Source organism: Salvia splendens, chromosome 11, assembly GCF_004379255.2.
Source record: "Salvia splendens isolate huo1 chromosome 11, SspV2, whole genome shotgun sequence".
In the NCBI taxonomy this organism is placed as follows: Eukaryota; Viridiplantae; Streptophyta; class Magnoliopsida; order Lamiales; family Lamiaceae; genus Salvia; species Salvia splendens.
In genome coordinates this window covers 22143853-22162749 of record NC_056042.1, presented here as the reverse complement: position 1 = coordinate 22162749, position 18897 = coordinate 22143853, and positions in this window count along the sequence as shown.

Here is an 18897-nt window from a genome sequence, read left to right as displayed (position 1 = left end):
GGTATAATTAGATACACAAAATAACATCCTTTATAGCATTACAAGGTGTCCTTATCCGATCTTTTTATTGTAGTGGATAAAGATATTCGATTTCTTTTAAATATAAAATATTTTATTTTAGTTAATATTATACATTTTTTTATTTAAAAAACTTTTTTCTCTATAATGCGGCGAGTCTCAATTTTTTATTAACAATATTTAAATCATATTTTCTTTCTATTTCTCTTTTACTTTATTAATTGTGTATTAAAACTCATGCCACTTCATAAATTTACATTTTTAAGAGATATAGGGAGTATTTTTCATGAAAACATTTAAATTCATATATATGCACAATATTTACAAGACATCAAATAATAATAGTTATAAATTAAAATTTAATAATTCTTCATTGTCAAATTCGCAAGAATTGTAAATCACTATTATAATTTATACTCCCCCTTCTCACAAGAAAATGAAATTTAGGTTAGGTACGAGTTTTAATGCATAATTAGTAAAATAAAAGTAGACAGAAAAGTAATTAAAGTATTGTTAGTGAAGATTGAGACTCACCTAATCAGATAGAAAAGAGTTTCCGAATTTTAAAAGTGCATATTTTTGTGAATGGACTAAAAAGGAAAAAAAGTGCATATTCTTGTGGGACGGGGAGTAATTACAACCTTAGTTCCGATCTATCATAACAAGCCAAATTAATATTTACAAATCACTATCATAATTCATAATTAGTCCTTAAATAATTGATCATTTAATTAATTAAAAAATCAACACGTATTTAATTAAATTTTAATAAAATTTGGGTTTGTATTTAAATGCATGTTCACAAATTTTGTGGAAAGAATAACAATATAAATTGGGTTAGGAAAAAATAAAATCTTCTAACACTGAGATTCGAAATTCACATGGTCAAGAGGCTTTTCAAGAAGATTTTTCTTAGACCATGAGTGGGGCTCTAAATTCCCTGATATTTCTTTAAGGCCCCTCCCAAACTCAGTCTGATCATGTGTGCGGCTCTAAATTCCCTGAAATTCACACGTATTTAAGGAATCTCAATCGGGAAAAATAGCGTGTCGATTACCCATCTCCAGTTCTTAGATGACCTAATTATCTTTGTCCCGACGAATGTGAAGATAATTGATAGATATAAGAAATTTCTTCCGTTGGGTGGCGACGAGAAATGGGTTGAAGAAGCGCTCAAAATTCCAAGATGTGGAACATCCAGGCTGCCCATCATTAGGGGTGCCGAAACGGGTAGCGGGTATTGGGTACCCGCACACCCGACCCGTTACCCGTCGGGTTTCGGGTACCCGCCACTGTGCGGGTCGGGTAACGGGACAAAGATTTTGGCTACAAACGGGTACGGGTACCCGGTTCTCCGGGTACGGGTACCCGCGGGTACCCGTTTCGACACCCCTATCTATATTGGCATTCCACTCGGTGCTGAACCACATAAGGCTAAGACATGGAAACCAATTATTGTAAAGTGGAAAAGAGACTGGCCTTATGGAAAGCTAGCGGATAAAGGTGTTGGTTTTCATCAAATCTGTTATAAACAACCTGCCTTCGTACTACCTAAGTATGTTTTGCATACCTAAGACGGTGGCTAAACACATTATTCAACTCCAAAGAAGGTTCTTTTGGGGAAACAATGAGGGTTAACGAGGGAATGTTGATTGCTTGGGATACTATTCAAAAACCAGTGGATAAAGGAGGATTGTGAGTGGACAACATTTTCATTAAAAATGTCGCTCTATTGTTCAAATGGTCCTGGAGATTTGCGAATGACCAAAAATCCTTATGGAAGAAGATCATCCTCTTCAACCATAATATCAAATACCTTGGGGATTTTCATAGAATGGATAGTAGGAGCCGAACAAGTATTTGGGGCCGGCTAGCAAGCTTTAAGAATTACAATAAAACAATTCAAGAAGTGGCAACGAGAGGAATGCATGTGAAGGTAGGCGATAGTGCTCAAACACGATTCTGTCACAACCTTTAGGAGGGTGAGGAGAGCCTAAAGATTCTTTTGCCTAGACTCTTCTCGCTAACCAAGTAGAAAGATGACTATATTAAGAATATGGGAGAGTGGGAAAACGAGTCTTGGAGATGGAGATTTAGATGGAGGAGGAATCGGTTTGCTTTAGAAGAGGAGGCCGTTGGGGATCTCTACGTAGCCTTGGGCCATTTTACTATGAGGAAAAATACAAGTGATGTGAGGATTTCTTTTTTTTGATAAATCAAACATCTTTTCAGTTGCGGGTTAATAAATTCATGGGGATCGAGGATGCTGACACTGAAACATGAAGGAATGTGTGGAGGACCCTTGCTCCACCACTAGCACAACTCCTTTAATGGTTTATACTTCAAGGAAGACTCAATCAAAAGAAAGACTCTTTAGAATGAGCGTCAAAGGAGTCCAAGATGATCCCTGTTCACTTTGCAAGGAAGAAATTGAGTCTATTGAACACATCTTTTCTCCTGCAAGGTCTCCAACATCCTTTGGTATTTTTGCTGTAATTTGTGGAATATCTCATTTTGTTTCCTAAAGATCTGTTGACTTGCTTTCTAAGTTGGCTTGGAAACCCATCTTGAAAGCTTGACAAAAACAATTTTGATCTCTATGCTTTACATCATTCTTTGGTCTATTTGGGACATCCACAACAAGTTATTATTTCAAAGTTTCACCCGAATCTGGAAAAGAGAAACTGCCATGGCGTCTTGGGTATTGGGTGAAAGGAAGGTGTTCAAGATTCTCATTGCCACCTAGCTGAATTACTAACATTCTTTAGTCAAGTGTCCACAAGTGGTTGGTCTTCCTTACTACTCCCTCCGTCCCGGCTAAGATGACACATTTATACGCCGACACGAGATTTTAGGAGTGATTGGTTAAAGTGTTTATTTGGAGAGAGAAAATGTGGGTGTAGGTATTAAAATAGAGAGAGAAAGAAAGATGAATATTTTAATATGAGTGAGAAAAAGTGGTTGGGTGTATTAATTGGAGAGAGAAAGTTTCCGAGAAAGGAAATGTTTCATCTTAATTGGGACAAAATAAAGAGGAAAACGTGTCATCTTAAGCGGGACGGAGAGAGTAGTTGATTTACTTTCTTGTTTTGGTGTGTTGCTCGTTAGCTTGTTGGTTTTCATGTTGAGTTGGGGTTGTCTTGTGGCTTTGTTACGAGCCATCAAGCTCTTGTGCGTTATTTTTTGTTTGTTGTCGGTTTTGGCTTTGTGTAGAACTATCTTGCTCGCCGCTCTATGTTGGCTTTGAGCATTTTTTTCTCAATAAAAAAACCACTGAGATAGGAAATTGAGAAGCTTATATAGGTGCTGTTAGCTTTTTATATAATCTCGATTTTATGTTCCCCTATCTAGGTGCTTATTCAATTATCACGTTCCCTGTTAATTGGGAACGAGATTAATTTTAATCGGTCATGTGAAGAACAAAAATTCAGAGGATCGGTTTTCAGTCAAGTATCAATTACGATATTTTGTTTTGATCGGTTCTCAGTTTTAACTGAAACCGACCGATTCTTACCCGGAAATCATATTAAGTTTTAACTTTCTTAATATTTTTGTGAGTTATGCTACTGCAATCTGAGTTGATCAAGGTTAGGAGAAAGAGCTGTTGGAGATCGGGTGTAAGATCAAGAAGTGAGGAGCTGGAAATAGTCATTGGGAGGCAGCGGTTGTAACTAAATATTGCTTTCAAGTAGTTAGTTAGTGATAAGGATGATTTCATGCATCGATTTAAGGGTAAAATATACGTTGCTTGATCGGTTTATCGCGCAAAACAAGTGATAAATGTGCAGGAATGCCGCTTGACCAAGGCAGCAAGGCCGAACTGATCAAGCAAGTACAAAAGGCGATAAAAAGCCAAGAATCGGGGGAGTTGATCAAGGGGGTGTGATCAAGCAGTAAGGCGGGGACCGCTGGCTTCTAGAAGAAGAACACGTGAGGAAATGAGCTGGATGTGGAGCACCATTCTGTTATCAAGGACGACGTTCTAGAAGGGGACACGTGCTAGCTTATGAGACGCAAGGACAGAGCTGAGTCATGAATCTGTTACTCAAAAGCGTCGTCATTCTAGAAGAAGGGCACGTAGCAATCAATGAGTCGCTCATTCTCAGCATGAGTGAATATTCCCTGTCAAGATCGTTATCCAGCTGAAGGCCGAATGGAGCTTATAAATAGAGGGTGTGCCATCACAAGAAAGAATCCGATCTTTTACTTTCCTTTTAGTTTAGCTTAGTTTAGTTCTCTAGCTTAGTCCAGTTCTCTAGAATAGCTTAGCTTAGATAAAGTAATGTGTAGTTAGAAAGGGGAATTAAAGAAGCGCTGCAGAATACTTGTTATCTGTCGGCGTATTCCTAAATTACCCACCGAGATTCTTCTCAGTTTTACTTGCTTTCTTATTTTCCGAAGTATTAGCTTAGTTTCAATTTCACGTTGTACTGCTCTCAGTTTAGTTTAATCAAAGTTATTACGTTTTCATCCTCGCATTTACAGTTACGTTTTCACCTGTAATTCACTTGACCTAGTAGTTAAATTTACCTTGATCAAGTTAGCAAGTTTAATTCTTCCTAGAGTAAAAACAGTAGTTAAAAACTCCCAAGTTAAAGCGTGGCAACAGCCAACCCCATGTTCACTACACACAATCTGGACACACCAACTTCTCTGTGGGATCGACCTCGAACTTGCCGCTTTACTGTTAAAGTAGTGCAAAATTGGGAGTTTACAAATTACATTGGTAGGAAACGAGCGAGAGCGAGTTTGAATCGATCAAGTGGCAACGACATTTGCTAACTGATCCAATCGGTTCAGTTATTTTCAATATAACTTGGTCCGAATTCGCGCCCCTCTCGAGGCCTTCCAAAATGGCGCCGTTGCCGGGGAAGCATGGTGTTACTTTATGTTTGTGCGTAGTGCGTAGTGCGTAGGTGTATATAGTCTTATTTCTTTGTTTTCTCATTTTGTTTCTCACTGTTGATGAGAAGGTGCCAACGCGGTGGACACTGGAATCATCCCTTTCTATACAGAGAGACTAACGCTCATAGGAGAGTCCAGGTAGCCGGCGTTGTCACCACTCGTTACAGAGCAGCATTAGAAGCCACAGCAACCGCTGAACGGAACACAGAACCACCACCAGAACGAACAGAAGCAGAGATGGCCCTTGTCGCCGACGACTCCGGGATTGGCTCTCTGCACGCTCATGATGAGAAGGAGCCCACACATGCCATTGCCGCTACTCCTGGGATGCGGACCATGGCGATCAAATCGGGAGTATTGGCCGTTTTATCCCACTTCTACGGTCTTTCGAAGGAGTGTCCATACGCCTTCCTAGAGGAGTTCTGCCGGTACTGTGATATTCAGCCCGTGCCGGTTGGATCCACATCCGAAGATTACAGGCTCAAAGCTATTCCCTTCGTTTTGAAGGGCGATGCGGGTGTCTGGCTGTCAAGGCTGCCAGAAGGATTCATCAGAACCTGGGCTGAATTCCGCATGATATTCCTAGATCGCTTTTTCCCAGCATCGAAGACTAGTGCCCTGAAAAGGGAGATTACAGAGGTTAGACAGGAGTCTGATGAACCCCTTGGCCAGTACTGGGACAGATTCCAAGGTTTGCTTCAAGCATGCCCCAACCACAAGATGGAGGAGAAGGAAATCTACTCTGTTTTCTACAGTGGACTCACTGTGGATAGCAAGAACGACCTCAACCTCGTAGCTAAAGGGGACTTCTCGAAAACCGCATTTAGCCAAGCCAAAAATATCCTGGAGAGGCTTATTGAGGCCAAGCGGTCGTATGAGACATCCCGAGGGCAGTATAGGAGAGGGGTAGTGCACGTAGCAGAGGCGTGTAACGATGAAAAGTTGGAGGCTCGATTTGAGCAGATGGAAAAGAAACTGCTAGAGGCAGTAGAGAAAGTCACACAACCTCCACCACCTGCACCAAATGAAACGCAGTATGTGCCGTAACCGTCCCCAATAGAAGAGCATCACTACTACTATTGCGAGTTCCCCCTGAGGCAGAGCCGCAGGCCTAAGTAAATGCCGTGGGCCACTGGAACGCAAATGACAACTGGATCCTGGGGAAGCAGAGAGATGCTCCATGGAGGGATCACCCAAATTTCAGGTGGACTGATCAGAATCAGAGCCAACCATTGCAACCTTCTGGAGGGCAGCCCAACTAACGTGCTCGAATCTAGGAAAGGCCAAACACTGGAGGGAAGAGAGTGCAGTGAGGTCAGGGAGGATGGTCAAATGGACCTCAAGGGAACTGGTCAAGTGCAGGACAGTCTAACTGGTCAAGTCGACAACAGGAAGGAGAATGGGGGTACCAACACCAAGGCCCTCAGTTTAGCAACCAAGGAAGACAGTCAAATAATCAAATTGTGAACTATGTCCCGCAGTACCAAAGAGGGAACCAACAGAATCATTTTCCCCAGAACCAGCCAGAGCAGTATGGACCTTCCGGTTACTATAAGCATGGCTATGGAGGAGGTCGATTTAATCAGAGATATAACAAACATCAATTTGAAGGTCCAGGAGATGTGATGATCTCGCATCAGCCCCAAGATGCAATGCGAGAAATACAAGAGACTCAGAAAGAGCAGAGGGCTGCACTCGAGATGCTTACAAAGCAATTATCTCAGGTAGCCATGTCTTTGGGCGAGCTGAGAGGGAATGAAGGAAAGCTTCCGGCCACAGTGCAGCAACCTACAGGATGAGAGATTGTCAATACAGACTCTCTGAAATCGGAAACAGTTTGTCAAAGTTCATCTGTGAGTTTTCCAGCACCTAGACTTAATCATAACGAAAGTTTTGAGCCCATCGCCTTTAATCAAGTAGTAAAAGAAGAAGAGTCTAGCACCCGTGAACAAGTTGCTGAGAAGGGGAGGATGGTCGAAGAAGAAAATGAGACCGGTGTAATCCAACCTAGAGATCTTCCACCCAAGAAAGCTGACCCAGGGGTGTTTACGCTTCCAATCTCCATCAGAGACGTTCTAATGGAGCAAGCAATGTGCGACCTAGGGGCTTCAATCAATATTATGCCGTATTCTATATACGAGAAGCTGGAAGATGCTAAGCTTATCAAAACTGATATGGAGATACAGCTAGCAGACGGGTCTTGCATCTACCCCGAGGGAGTTCTGGAAGATGAAATTGTCAAAGTGAACAAATTCATGTACCCCGCCGACTTCTTCGTCATAAAGACGACAGAGCCAGGAGCGGAGGAGTCTGTTGGCATCCTTTTGGGAAGGCCATTCTTATCCACAGCCAGCACAGTCAGCGACGTCCGCCATGGGACGATGAATCTAGAGTTTAATGGAGAACGACTTACAGTTGACATTAATGAAGCTGCAAAGAAGCCATGGGACAACAGAAGCATACAATCGATAGATATCGTCAGGCCTTTGGAACAAAAGAATCTGGAAACTGAACTCTTCAATAAACCATCCTCTTATTCCACTGATAATGAAAGGTTTAAGGGGGAAGCAACTGACTGGTTCGAAGCGACGATGACTGGGAAAATATATGACAAAGCCATTGGAAAAGCAAATATGGATTTTTGCATCACAGCACGACCAGCCAAGACAGAAGAAATCACTCAACCAGGAAGAGTCGAAAAACCACCTGACCAAGCCATCCCACTGAGAAGAAAGCTGAAAGCGAGTCCCTCGCCTACGCAGCAACTATTGCCTTTACCTGGGTCGCCAGTTACCCTCAAGGATTTTTCCAATCAGACATATCACAAGCCAGATATGCAAGAACAGGGAGGAAAATTGATGGAAAAACTGAGACCGAGTGAAGAATGAATCAAGTGGAAAACATCAGACCTGATGGAGATGAACCCAATTCGGTGCATGCATGGAGAAGGGAGTGATCGGCCTCTCCTCGAGGAAGGAAGAGCCCATCGGTGAACAGGAAGGGTTACCATCCCAGTGTCAAAACAAACTGATATCCAGGAAGCAAAAATCGGAATGGGCGAACCCTAATACCACCATAGCGACATACACACTAGAGGCAAACATGCACAAATGAGACCCCCCCAATTCACTCTCCTTCGTAGGAAAGGGTCATCAGGTTGAACCCTATAGAGACAAAGCCGAAGCAGGCATGGTGGAAGAAGTTCCACTAGCCCTGCCCAACCTCAGCCAGTGACCAGGTAGAAGGAGTGATCGGGTACTCCTGCGTAGTCCGCTTGATCAAGCAACAAATTCTAAAACTATTAAACCGATCAAGAGACGTCCTAGGGGAACCCGGTCAAATCCTTATAGTTAGTGTAAATAGTTTTTCGAAGAGTTAGTTCTTTTTTATGTCTTAGAAAATTAAAAGTCGGAAGTAAAGGCAAGAAACTGATCAAGTGGAACTAATGAGTTTGCATCTGGATTTAACTCACCACTTGATCAGTGCAACGAAGGCTAACCAATGGCCACAGTGATTTAATTGATCAGGGACAGGTGGTGATAGGACGTATACAGTCATTAGGAAGGTGTCAGGCTGCACCAACTGTCGCAATGAAGGAACATCACAGGGAGAAGGAGAAAGCGTATCAGAGAAGCTAAGCCAGCTGGCACTCTGAAAAGGCGCGCCAGTACGTGAACAATCACAGGAATCTCAACCGTCAGAGATCCCGACAGTTGCGAATTCAGTATAATAGGCAGATCTCAAAGCCGTATTTCACTTTCAACCAAAAGCGACTACAGTGCATTCCTTTTACTCTCTCCATACCACTCCAAGTTCCTAACCCTTGCCTAGAACAATTCTCTCTACCAGCACTCATCACCATTACCCGCACGAATGTTAATCAAACAAATTCCAACTTCATCCTCGTCCTCAGATGCCTGTGCCGACGGAGGCGGCAGGGAAACATCATCCCAAGCCCATAAAGAAAGCCCCAGCCATCCTACCCCAACCGCCACTCCACCACAAACTAGCACCGCCGCTCCACCTCTGGTGGTGGATGCAGAAACTCTGCGGCGCCATGATAAAATCCTCCGAAGTATACCCTCCGAGCTGGACGATACAACTGCCTACACCGTACTCAAGGCTAGATTTGGGATTTCTGGGTCCAAGGATCCTGCTTCGTCCTCTAAAAAGATCCCACCTAGCTCTCCTATACCATCTTCATCCCCCATCCGGCCAATGCAAACCAGCGAGGACACCTCTGACGAAGAAGGTGGGGGGGAAGATTATGGGCATCCTTTTGCTATTCCGTCGCCAAGAAGCAATTGCACCTCCACTTCGATCCATGAGCCGCATTTGACTGAGGGCGGCAAATTCAACGAGGCAGAAGTGGAAGAATTCTACCCATTATTCGACTACGGGGAGGCTGAGAAAAAAGAGGAGCCGCCACGCCGCCAGACGCGCCGTATGCCAACAGACCGACTCCTGGAGGAAGCTGAAACACAGAAAATCCGAGGAGAGGAGGAAACGGTGGTACAGAGGCCCCGCACGGTACTGCAGCTGGTTGATTAAGAGGAGCCGGAGGAGCCAGAGAGCCAAGAGGCCATTGAGGATAAGGAGGCTGAGGAGGGCAACCGTCAGAGGGAAGAGAGGAAGAGGAAAGGGAAGGGATGTGTTTTCCCCCTCCAAAGAAGGGGCGTCCCACCAACGTGGGGGTCGTCATTACAGATGCCTCTGAACCTGCCTTCCCACTGCCAAGAGAGAAAGATGAGGGCAGTGCTTTGGAGGAACATGAGTTATGCTGGACCCGAACATCCAGGAGGCAACAAGGAAGGCCGACAACATCTCTTTCTGACCTACTCCCCTCAACATGTTGTTTTGACCCCAGCTCTTCTCCAACAAATGTTTGAATTCGACGATCCCAAACTACAGGAGAAAGTTCACCAAAGGGTGACCTCCTAGAAACACTGGAAGGCGGGAAAGATGCTGCACCAGCCGTCCCTGGAGAAGGTTGAGATGAAAGAGAGGTTTGCAGCCTACATTGCCGGCGTCGGATTCGAGTGGCTGCTAGAAGTCGATGAGACCCCTGTGCCGGAGAACCTGGCCAAGGAGTTTTTTATATCCTTCCGATTCACTGGAAGCTCAGATCTGAATGACAGAAGTGTCTCCTTTAGAGTTTTTGGCCAGGACCAGCTGATGAGCCTGAATGAATTCTCCATCCGGATGGGCCTTTACACGGAACGACATTGGCCTTCCTCAGAGGAGGCCGGATTTTGATCAGCAGGCAGTCTGGCAAGCCTTATGCAACGGACGTGCCCCCGAGTTCAAAGCTTCTGAGTCTAGAGGGGACCATATTGCTGATCTGGCCCTCTGCCTTGCCCAAGTCTACCTAGCCTGTAATCTCCTTGGACAAGCCAATACATTGGCACTCATTACTCTAGCCGAGCTCTACTTTATGTGGTGCATGAAGGAGCAAAGGAGGGTGCACCTAGGGTACTGGATTGCCTACTCGATAAGTCAGATTGCCAGTCGCCCTGCCCGCCACCTCAACGTCTGCCACCTTCTCGGAGCATACCTAAGGCGAAATTGGACCCTGGAATTCCAGGAGGGTATGGAGCTTCCCAAACGCTGCCCAAAACCTGAACTGTTTAACAATGATTTATTTGTAAGAATTCAGGTGCTTAAACAGCTGCCCGACGGGAGACTTCGCTTCATCTCAAAGGCTCGGAAGGAGAAGCAGGCAGAGCAACAGGAGACTAGGCAAGAAGAGCTGGAGGAGGCCAGACGCGAGAAACAAAGGAGGACGACGGACCGCCCGGAGGGCTCAGGGAGGCCGCCAAGGCAGAGGTTGGAGCTAATGACCGTAACAGCGCTAGAGGAGGCTGCACGCGCTACAATGAATGGAGGCTCCGAATGGAGCAAATGCTGACGCAGCTAGTGGAGAATTCACAAGCCCAGTTGATCGCTCAAGCGAAGGTTTTGGAGGCTATCCGCCAACTGACTCTTGCTGTGCGACCACAACCTCCCTCTGAAAGCTCCCCTCCACCTCGGCGCCAAACATCCTCCAGGCCACCTTCAGCTTCCCCAAGTCAGCCTCATAGGAAACCCTAAGTACACCCCCCTCCTCCCAAATCTCAGTTCATTTTGTTTCAAACAATTTAATTTTCTTGTTGGTTTGTAAATACTGTTTTTTCACACTTAGACCTGTTTTGGGTCTAAGTGTGAGAAGTATGCATGCTCGTTTTTGCTCTATATGTTGTTTGCCTGCCTTAGGTGCCTATGTGTTATGTTTTTCTATATTTGTTAGCATGCGTTGATCGCTGGCACTGTCTCACACTTAGCCCAGTGTCTGGTCTAAGTGTGAGAAGTTTTCCTTGTTTGTTGTTGTGCCGTTGCTTGTGCCTAACCCTTTTTTCCACTGCATCCAGTCCCTCGAGGACGAGTTCATATGCAGTGGGGAGGGGGGACGGGTTAGTTACAGTAGAATCATACATGCAAATTTTTTTTACAAAAAATAACAAATTCCAGTTAGTAATAAAATAGGCAATATGCATGAAATTGGACAATTGGAAGACTTGATTACTTTTAGGAAGAGTTAGAAAAAGGATTCAGTATGCTCACGTGTAAAAACTTGATTGCAAAAACTTGATCAATTTGAACGACGCAAGTATGATGGAAACGCTCAATTTCTAAACCAACTGTGAAGCCTCTCTATATGTGAGTTATAAGCCAAAAGTAGAACACTTTCTACTATTTTTACAAAAGAAAATTTTATGAGAGACTGACTTTTAATATTGAGATGAAAATTGCACAAGTAGTAAGGGCACTAGGACTTAAGCCTTTTGAGCCATTTTTCTTCCTTCGTTCCGCAAACCCGCCTCATTAATCAAGGCACCCCTTAGTTAACCACTTTTGAGCCCATACACTCTTACCCATTCTTTGAAACCTTAAAACCAAATTCAAAGTTTCATATCACATGAGAAAAGAGGGTCAAAGAGATGAAGTTTGTCAAGGGAAACAAAATGGGATAGCAATAGACTGGTCGAAATAAAGGGTAGCCGGGTTGATCAAGTTAAACAATCGGGTTGATTATAATATATATATATATATATATATATATATATATATAATGAATGAATGAAGAAAAGGTTTGAGAAAAAGAAAGGGCAGGAAATAGTTGTAACCTGACCCAGGAAATCAAAAGTTAGAAAATAAGCTGAAAAGTTATAAGGCTAAAGGTCGAAATTTGACCGAGAAGGAGCATCAAGCAGAGGAAGAAATAAATATCCCAAATCTGATCCAACGAGTTTTAGTCAAATCTTTGGCTTTTTGACTCATGTGATTTTCTTTTTATAATTTAAAGTTTTTATTTTGAACTTAAAACCCCTAGGACCCCACCTTAATACGTTACTACCCTTGAGCCCCGTTACAACAAAAAACAAAGACCTTAAGTAACTAACTATCTTGTGCAGTCCGATTCAAGATATTAAATTTGTGGCAATACCGAGTAAACAGTCCTAACATCTCTGGTGAGAAATGAGTGACTGAGTGAATCCAACAGTGGTTTTTAAATTGAGAAATCTTGACAAGCTGACACCTTGATCAAGCAAAAGCGAAAGAAAAGGAACACAAGCTACTGGAAAATGGATTGACCTCGACCTCGGGTATGATTGTTGGAAAATTATTCGGTCTAATGCATACATGTGAATATGTGTTTTTGTTTCGAGTTCTGTTTTTCCTTTACGTCTTCTTTTACTTATGAAATAAGTAAACCATGCCTGAAATTTGCCTTATCTTTTTCTTTTCTGTTTTCTTATACTTGAGGACAAGTATGTTCTAAGTGTGAGCAGTTTGATAAGGCTCATTTCATGCATCGGTTTAAGGGTAAAATATACGCTGCTTGATCGGTTTATCGCGCAAAACAAGTGTTAAATGTGCAGGAATGCCGCTTGACCAAGGCAGCAAAGCAGAACTGATCAAGCAAGTACAAAAGGCGATAAAAGGACAAGAATCGGGGGAGTTGATCAAGGGGGAGTGATCAAGCAGTTGGGCGGGGACCACTGGCTTCTATAAGAAGAACACGTAATGAAATGAGCTGGATGTGGCACACCATTTTGTTATCAAGGACAACGTTCTAGAAGGGGACACGTGCTAGCTTATGAGACGCAAGGACAGAGCTGAGTCATGAATCTGTTACTCAAAAGCGTCGTCATTGTAGAAGAAGGGCACGTAGCAATCAATGAGTCGCTCATTCTCAGCAAGAGTGAATATTCCCTGTCAAGATCGTTATCCAGCTGGAGGCCGAATCGAGCTTATAAATAGAGGGTGTGCCATCACAAGAAAGAATCCGATCTTTTACTTTCTGTCTAGTTTAGTTTAGTTCAGTTCTCTAGAATAGCTTAGCTTAGATAAAGTAATGCGTAGTTAGAAAGGGGAATTAAAGAAGCGCTGCAGAATACTTGTTATCTGTCGGCGTATTCCTAAATTACCCGTCGAGATTCTTCTCGGTTTTACTTGCTTTCTTATTTTCCAAAGTATTAGCTTAGTTTCAATTTCACGTTGTACTGCTCTCAGTTTAGTTTAATCAAAGTTATTACGTTTTCATCCTCGCATTTACTGTTACGTTTTCACCTGCAATTCACTTGACCCAGTAGTTAAATTTACCTTGATCAAGTTAGCAAGTTTAATTCTGCCTAGAGTAAAAACAGTAGTTAAAAACTCTCAAGTTAAAGTGTGGCAGCAGCTAACCCCATGTTCACTACACACACTCTCGACACACCAACTTCTCTGTGGGATCGACCCCGAACTTGCAACTTTACTGTTAAAGTAGTGCAAAATTGGGAGTTTACAAATTACATTGGTAGGAAACGAGCGAGAGCGAGTTTGAATCGATCCAATTGGTTCAGTTATTTTCAATATAACTTGCTCCGAATTCGCGCCCCTCTCAAGGCCTTCCAGTTAGTTTTCTCATCTTGTAATCACACAACACGTATATAAGCTTGTGAGATTGAATCTGCAAAGCAGAGAGAACACACACATTTGATAGTGGAAGCCTTGCTTGAGATTAGTCATAGTCGTTCCAATTGTAGAGTGTGAGAGTCTTGTATTTGTGAGCTAGATCAATAAACTCCGATCATCTTCTCCGTGGACGTAGGCAACCTTTGCCGAACCACGTAAACCCTTCGTGTGCTTTACTTTCTTGTTCATCGATTGTGTGCGAGATCGGCGGTGCAACCACAACAAGTGGCGCTGTCTGTGGGAAGTGAGTTGAGGCTTTCCTGATTGGTTTCTCGGCGGATCAGAGTTAAGAGGTTTTGTTTCTAGGCCGATCTTGGTTGTTGCACACCAGTTGTTCGAGAGATGTCCACAGCCAAGTTCGAGGTGGAGAAATTCACAGCCAGGAATGACTTTTGCCTATGGAGGCAAAAGATGAAGGCAATCTTGATGCAACAAGGGCTGTGGGATATTCTGAGTAGTAGCGGAAGTGATGACAAGAAGCCCGAGTTGGATGAGAAAGAGAAGGTGAAGTTGCAAGAAATGCAGTACAAAGCCTACAACACTTTGATCTTGAATCTAACAGATAGGGTGCTAAGGGAGGTCTCAAAAGAGGAGACAACAGCAAGTGTGTGGTCCAAGTTAGAGTCATTGTACATGACTGTCACGACCGCACTTCCTAAGGATTGGAAGCACGGGAAATCGTGACTAGTGGGGGGGAAGTAAGAAGAGGGGATGAAGGGGGAAACAATCAAACAATTCAAGGCAATACCACTTAACAGTCAAAGACGAAATTCCATTTTAAGTTAACCAACGTTTCAATCCCGAAGTCTACATCATGAAAGATAACAGAGTTCGACAATAAAGAAAATAACGGAGTCTCTTGGGACATTGAATAGCGGAAGCAATTTGAGAGTTTAGCTACTACTACGTATGAAGACATAATAGTAACCGGACCAGTTCTTGAATCACCACTCAACATCCTCCGCCTCCCGACCTCGCTCAACCTGCACATAGGGAAAACATATACAGGGGCTGAGTACTTGGTGCACCCAATGAACTCACGCCCGAAAACATTCATCGTTAAGATATGTCAAGCCATCATCGTGTGGATCCCGGGTTTCACTTTAAAAGAACCAAGAAGCACAAGAAAAACCATTTCCATGAAATAGTGTCCGCGCGGACTAACATCATCCTCCATCATATACCATATCTGAACCATCATGTGAAACGAGACTGTGGCCACAATCTCGATCACTGGACCGGCCGACCTAGGGGACGGCTCACGATCCCCATCAGTGCACTAGTCTAAGTAGGGCGTAGACCCTATTTAGACCCGAATTCGTTAACCATCAAAGTCTAGTAGAGTTTTATTATAGTAGACAATCAGATAGGCAGTTTCAAAACATAAACACGGCATGACATACTTATAGAAACATCCTTATAACACCGTAAACATATTGATTTGAAATAAACGTTAAAGAATAAAGCCCACCTCAAATGATTAAGTTTTCCGTAATTATTTACCGTTGAAAAAGTATTATTTCATACCTAGGTAAATTATTCACTCGTCAAAAGAAATTACGGAATTTAATTAAATCTTTTCCCCCGATTAAACTCTCAATCACCGACCCGGGATTAAATTTCTTAGCCACCTTATTCCTCCAAAATTACATAGTGAGCCCCCATCAAATAAAAGAAGAGCCCAACAACTAAAAAAATTAATCCAAGGCCCAACAACAAAAGTACATGGCCCAATTCCCTCTATCTTCTTCCTCTCTTTCTTCCCTCTCTCTCTCCTCCCTTCTTTCACTCTCCCCGACTCCTTCTCTCTCGCCGACTGCCACCACGACGAAGGCACGCCGCCGTCGCCCCCGGCGAGAGACGTCGCTGCTACTGCCCCGTCGTCGAGGAGTCAACACTTCCAGCCCGTCGCCGTCGTCCCTTACAGCCGTGCAGCTGCTGTTGGCGTCGTCGGTCGCTGCCGTCACCGGATGGCACAGCAGCTGTCGCCGACTGCTGCTCCGTCGCCGTCGGTCGTCGCGCCTGGAGCGGAGGCAGACCCAGCCGCCGGACAGCCACCCACCTGCCATCGCCGAGAGGTCCAGCTGCCGGACAGCCACCACGCCACTCCGAACACGCCCGAAACCACCCCGAAACTTCCCGAAACACGTGCTATAACTATAAAGTTAAGTTCTTTCTAAGCTTCAGCTATGTACGGCGATCGTTTGGAAGATTCTAAGTTGGTTCCTATTTAGTTTGGTTATGGAAGAAAAGCTACGAAACAAGGATGTAATATGCATGAAAAACTAGAACAACACATGCTTTAAACAAGGAATGGATTATACCTCCAAGATGGTTGAAAATGGTGGAAAATACACAAGGTAGTGGCTCAAAGCTTCCTCCTCCCTCTCGGCACTCTCTCTCGCCGCTTCTCCTTCTCTCTTCTCTTTTTTTTTTTGGCTAAGTGAAAGGTTACAAGAGTAAGTGGGGGGTGGCTTTGGGGTGTAGATATTGATGGGGAAAGTGGAGAGGTGGATCAAAGAGGAGTAAAACCGATCGGTCATGGGGGAGGGGATGGAAAACCGTCGAAGGGGGGGGGGAGGGGGGGCTCTTTTTGGGCTTAGCTAGTTTAAAACCAAACTTGGGCTTCCATAAATTAAATTTCAATTGGGCTAAAACCAATAAATAAATTACAAGCCCAAGTTAAAAACTACCACTTGATGTATTTAAAGAGTGATTAGAACTCAAGTTATTTTATTTTTAATTGGACTTCAAATTTATTTTGGAAAGTCCAAAGTAATTTCATACATTTTTATATTTTTCGCATTTTCCTTCGTTAAATAAAATTCACTGGCCTTTATTAAATTTTGTTATCTCGTTCTTCATAACCAAAAATTAAAGTACGAGAAATCGTACATAACTTATATTTGGTGTTGTTCCACATATAAAATTCATTCAACCGTTCCTCAAATTACGCGCGTCATTATCCATAAAACATACATACCTTTCCACTTAATTCATTTGTCTTGCTAAAGAATAGCAATTTCATAATTGACCTTTCAACGAGACTTAAACGTGCCTCCCATCGTTCACAATTAAAAAAAAACATAATCACATTCCTTTTCACACCACACACATAAACCACAATTTTTCCCATATCACATTTACCGAGAAGCACAGCATTTCGAAATAATTTTATCAATTATTCCGTTACATAAAATTAATTTCAAACTTAAGGTACGGGTGTTACATTCTACCTACCTTAACAGAAATTTCGTCCCGAAATTTACTCATTTCTAACGAAAAGTTTCGGGTATTTCTCTTTCATTTTATCCTCGAGTTCCCAAGTAGCCTCCTCGTGGCCATGGTGTTTCCAACGTACTTTCACGGACGCGATCGATTTGTTCCTCAACTCTTGCACTTTCATGTCCAGAATAGCTTCGGGCTTCTCCTCGTAACTCAAGTCAGGATTCAAAATCATTTCCTCTTGATGAACCACGTGCTTGGGATCGAACACGTACTTTCGTAATTGTGACACATGGAAAACATTGTGCACAGTCCCAAAACTTGGTGGTAGTGCCAACCTATACGCTACGGGTCCCACCTTCTCAAGGATTTCATAAGGCCCTACGTATCGTGGCTTCAACTTCCCCTTTACACCGAACCTCGTTATTCCCTTTGACGGAGATACTTTCAAGAACACCTTATCTCCCATATTGAACTGTAAATCTGTACGCCGGACATCAGCATACGACTTCTGTCGGTCTTGAGCTTCCTTTGTCCTTTGTCGAATTTGTCGCACGATCTCTATCATTTCCTCGACCGAATCTGGCCCGAGTATTCTTCTTTCACCAACCTCATCCCAGTAAAGTGGTGATCTACATTTCCTCCCATACAATGCTTCATACGGGGCCATATTTATTATCGCCTGGAAACTATTGTTATAGGCGAACTCGATCAATGGTAGTACTACTTCCCAATTTTCTCCTCTGTCGAGCACCACGACTCTCAGCATGTCCTCAAGAGTTTGAATCGTTCTCTCGGACTGTCCATCGGTTTGTGGATGGAAGGCAGTACTAAAATTCAGTCGTGTACCAAGCTCCCGTTGCAGACTTATCCAAAACCTTGAAGTAAACCTTGTATCCCGGTCTGACGTGATTGTTACTGGCACCCCATGTAGCCGAATGATTTCCTTCACGTAAATCCGGGCCAGTTTGTCGGATCCATGCGTTATAGGGATGGGTATAAAATGCGCACTCTTGGTGAAGCGGTCTATAATCACCCAAATGGCTGTATTCCCTTGTCGGGTCTTTGGTAGTCCCGTCACAAAATCCATGGCGATATGTTCCCATTTCCACTCCGGAATCCCCAACGGTTGCAACTTCCCATAGGGTCGTTGATGTAAAGCTTTTACTTGTTGACACGCCAAACATCTCTCTACAAACGAAGCTATGTCCCTCTTCATTCCATCCCACCAGAATGATCCCTTCAAGTCCTGGTACATCTTCGTACTTCCAGGATGAGCGGTGTATGGAGTCTCGTGTGCCTCGGTCAGAATTTCATTTTGAAGTCCTTCGTCGCTTGACACACATAGTCTCCCCTCATAGGTGAGAGCATTATCAGCCTCCTCTCGAAACTTCTCTTGTTCACCCTTCCTCACCTTCAGTCGAATTTTCTCCAAAATTTCATCATTTCGCTGCCCTTCTATTCTTGTCCGCAGATCGGATGCAATTACCAAGGTGACAATCTTTCCCTTCACGGTCTCCGGAGCTCTTACTACCTCCAATTGCATCTTGCTAAAATCGCGAATCAACTCCGCTTCCTGAGTGAGAAAAGTAGCCAACTGCGGTTGAGCTTTCCGGCTCAAAGCATCCGCCACTACGTTTGCTTTACCCGGATGATAGTTGATACCACAGTCATAATCCTTGACTATCTCGAGCCATCTGCGTTGCCTCATGTTCAAATCTTTCTGCTCAAAGAAGTATTTCAGACTCTTGT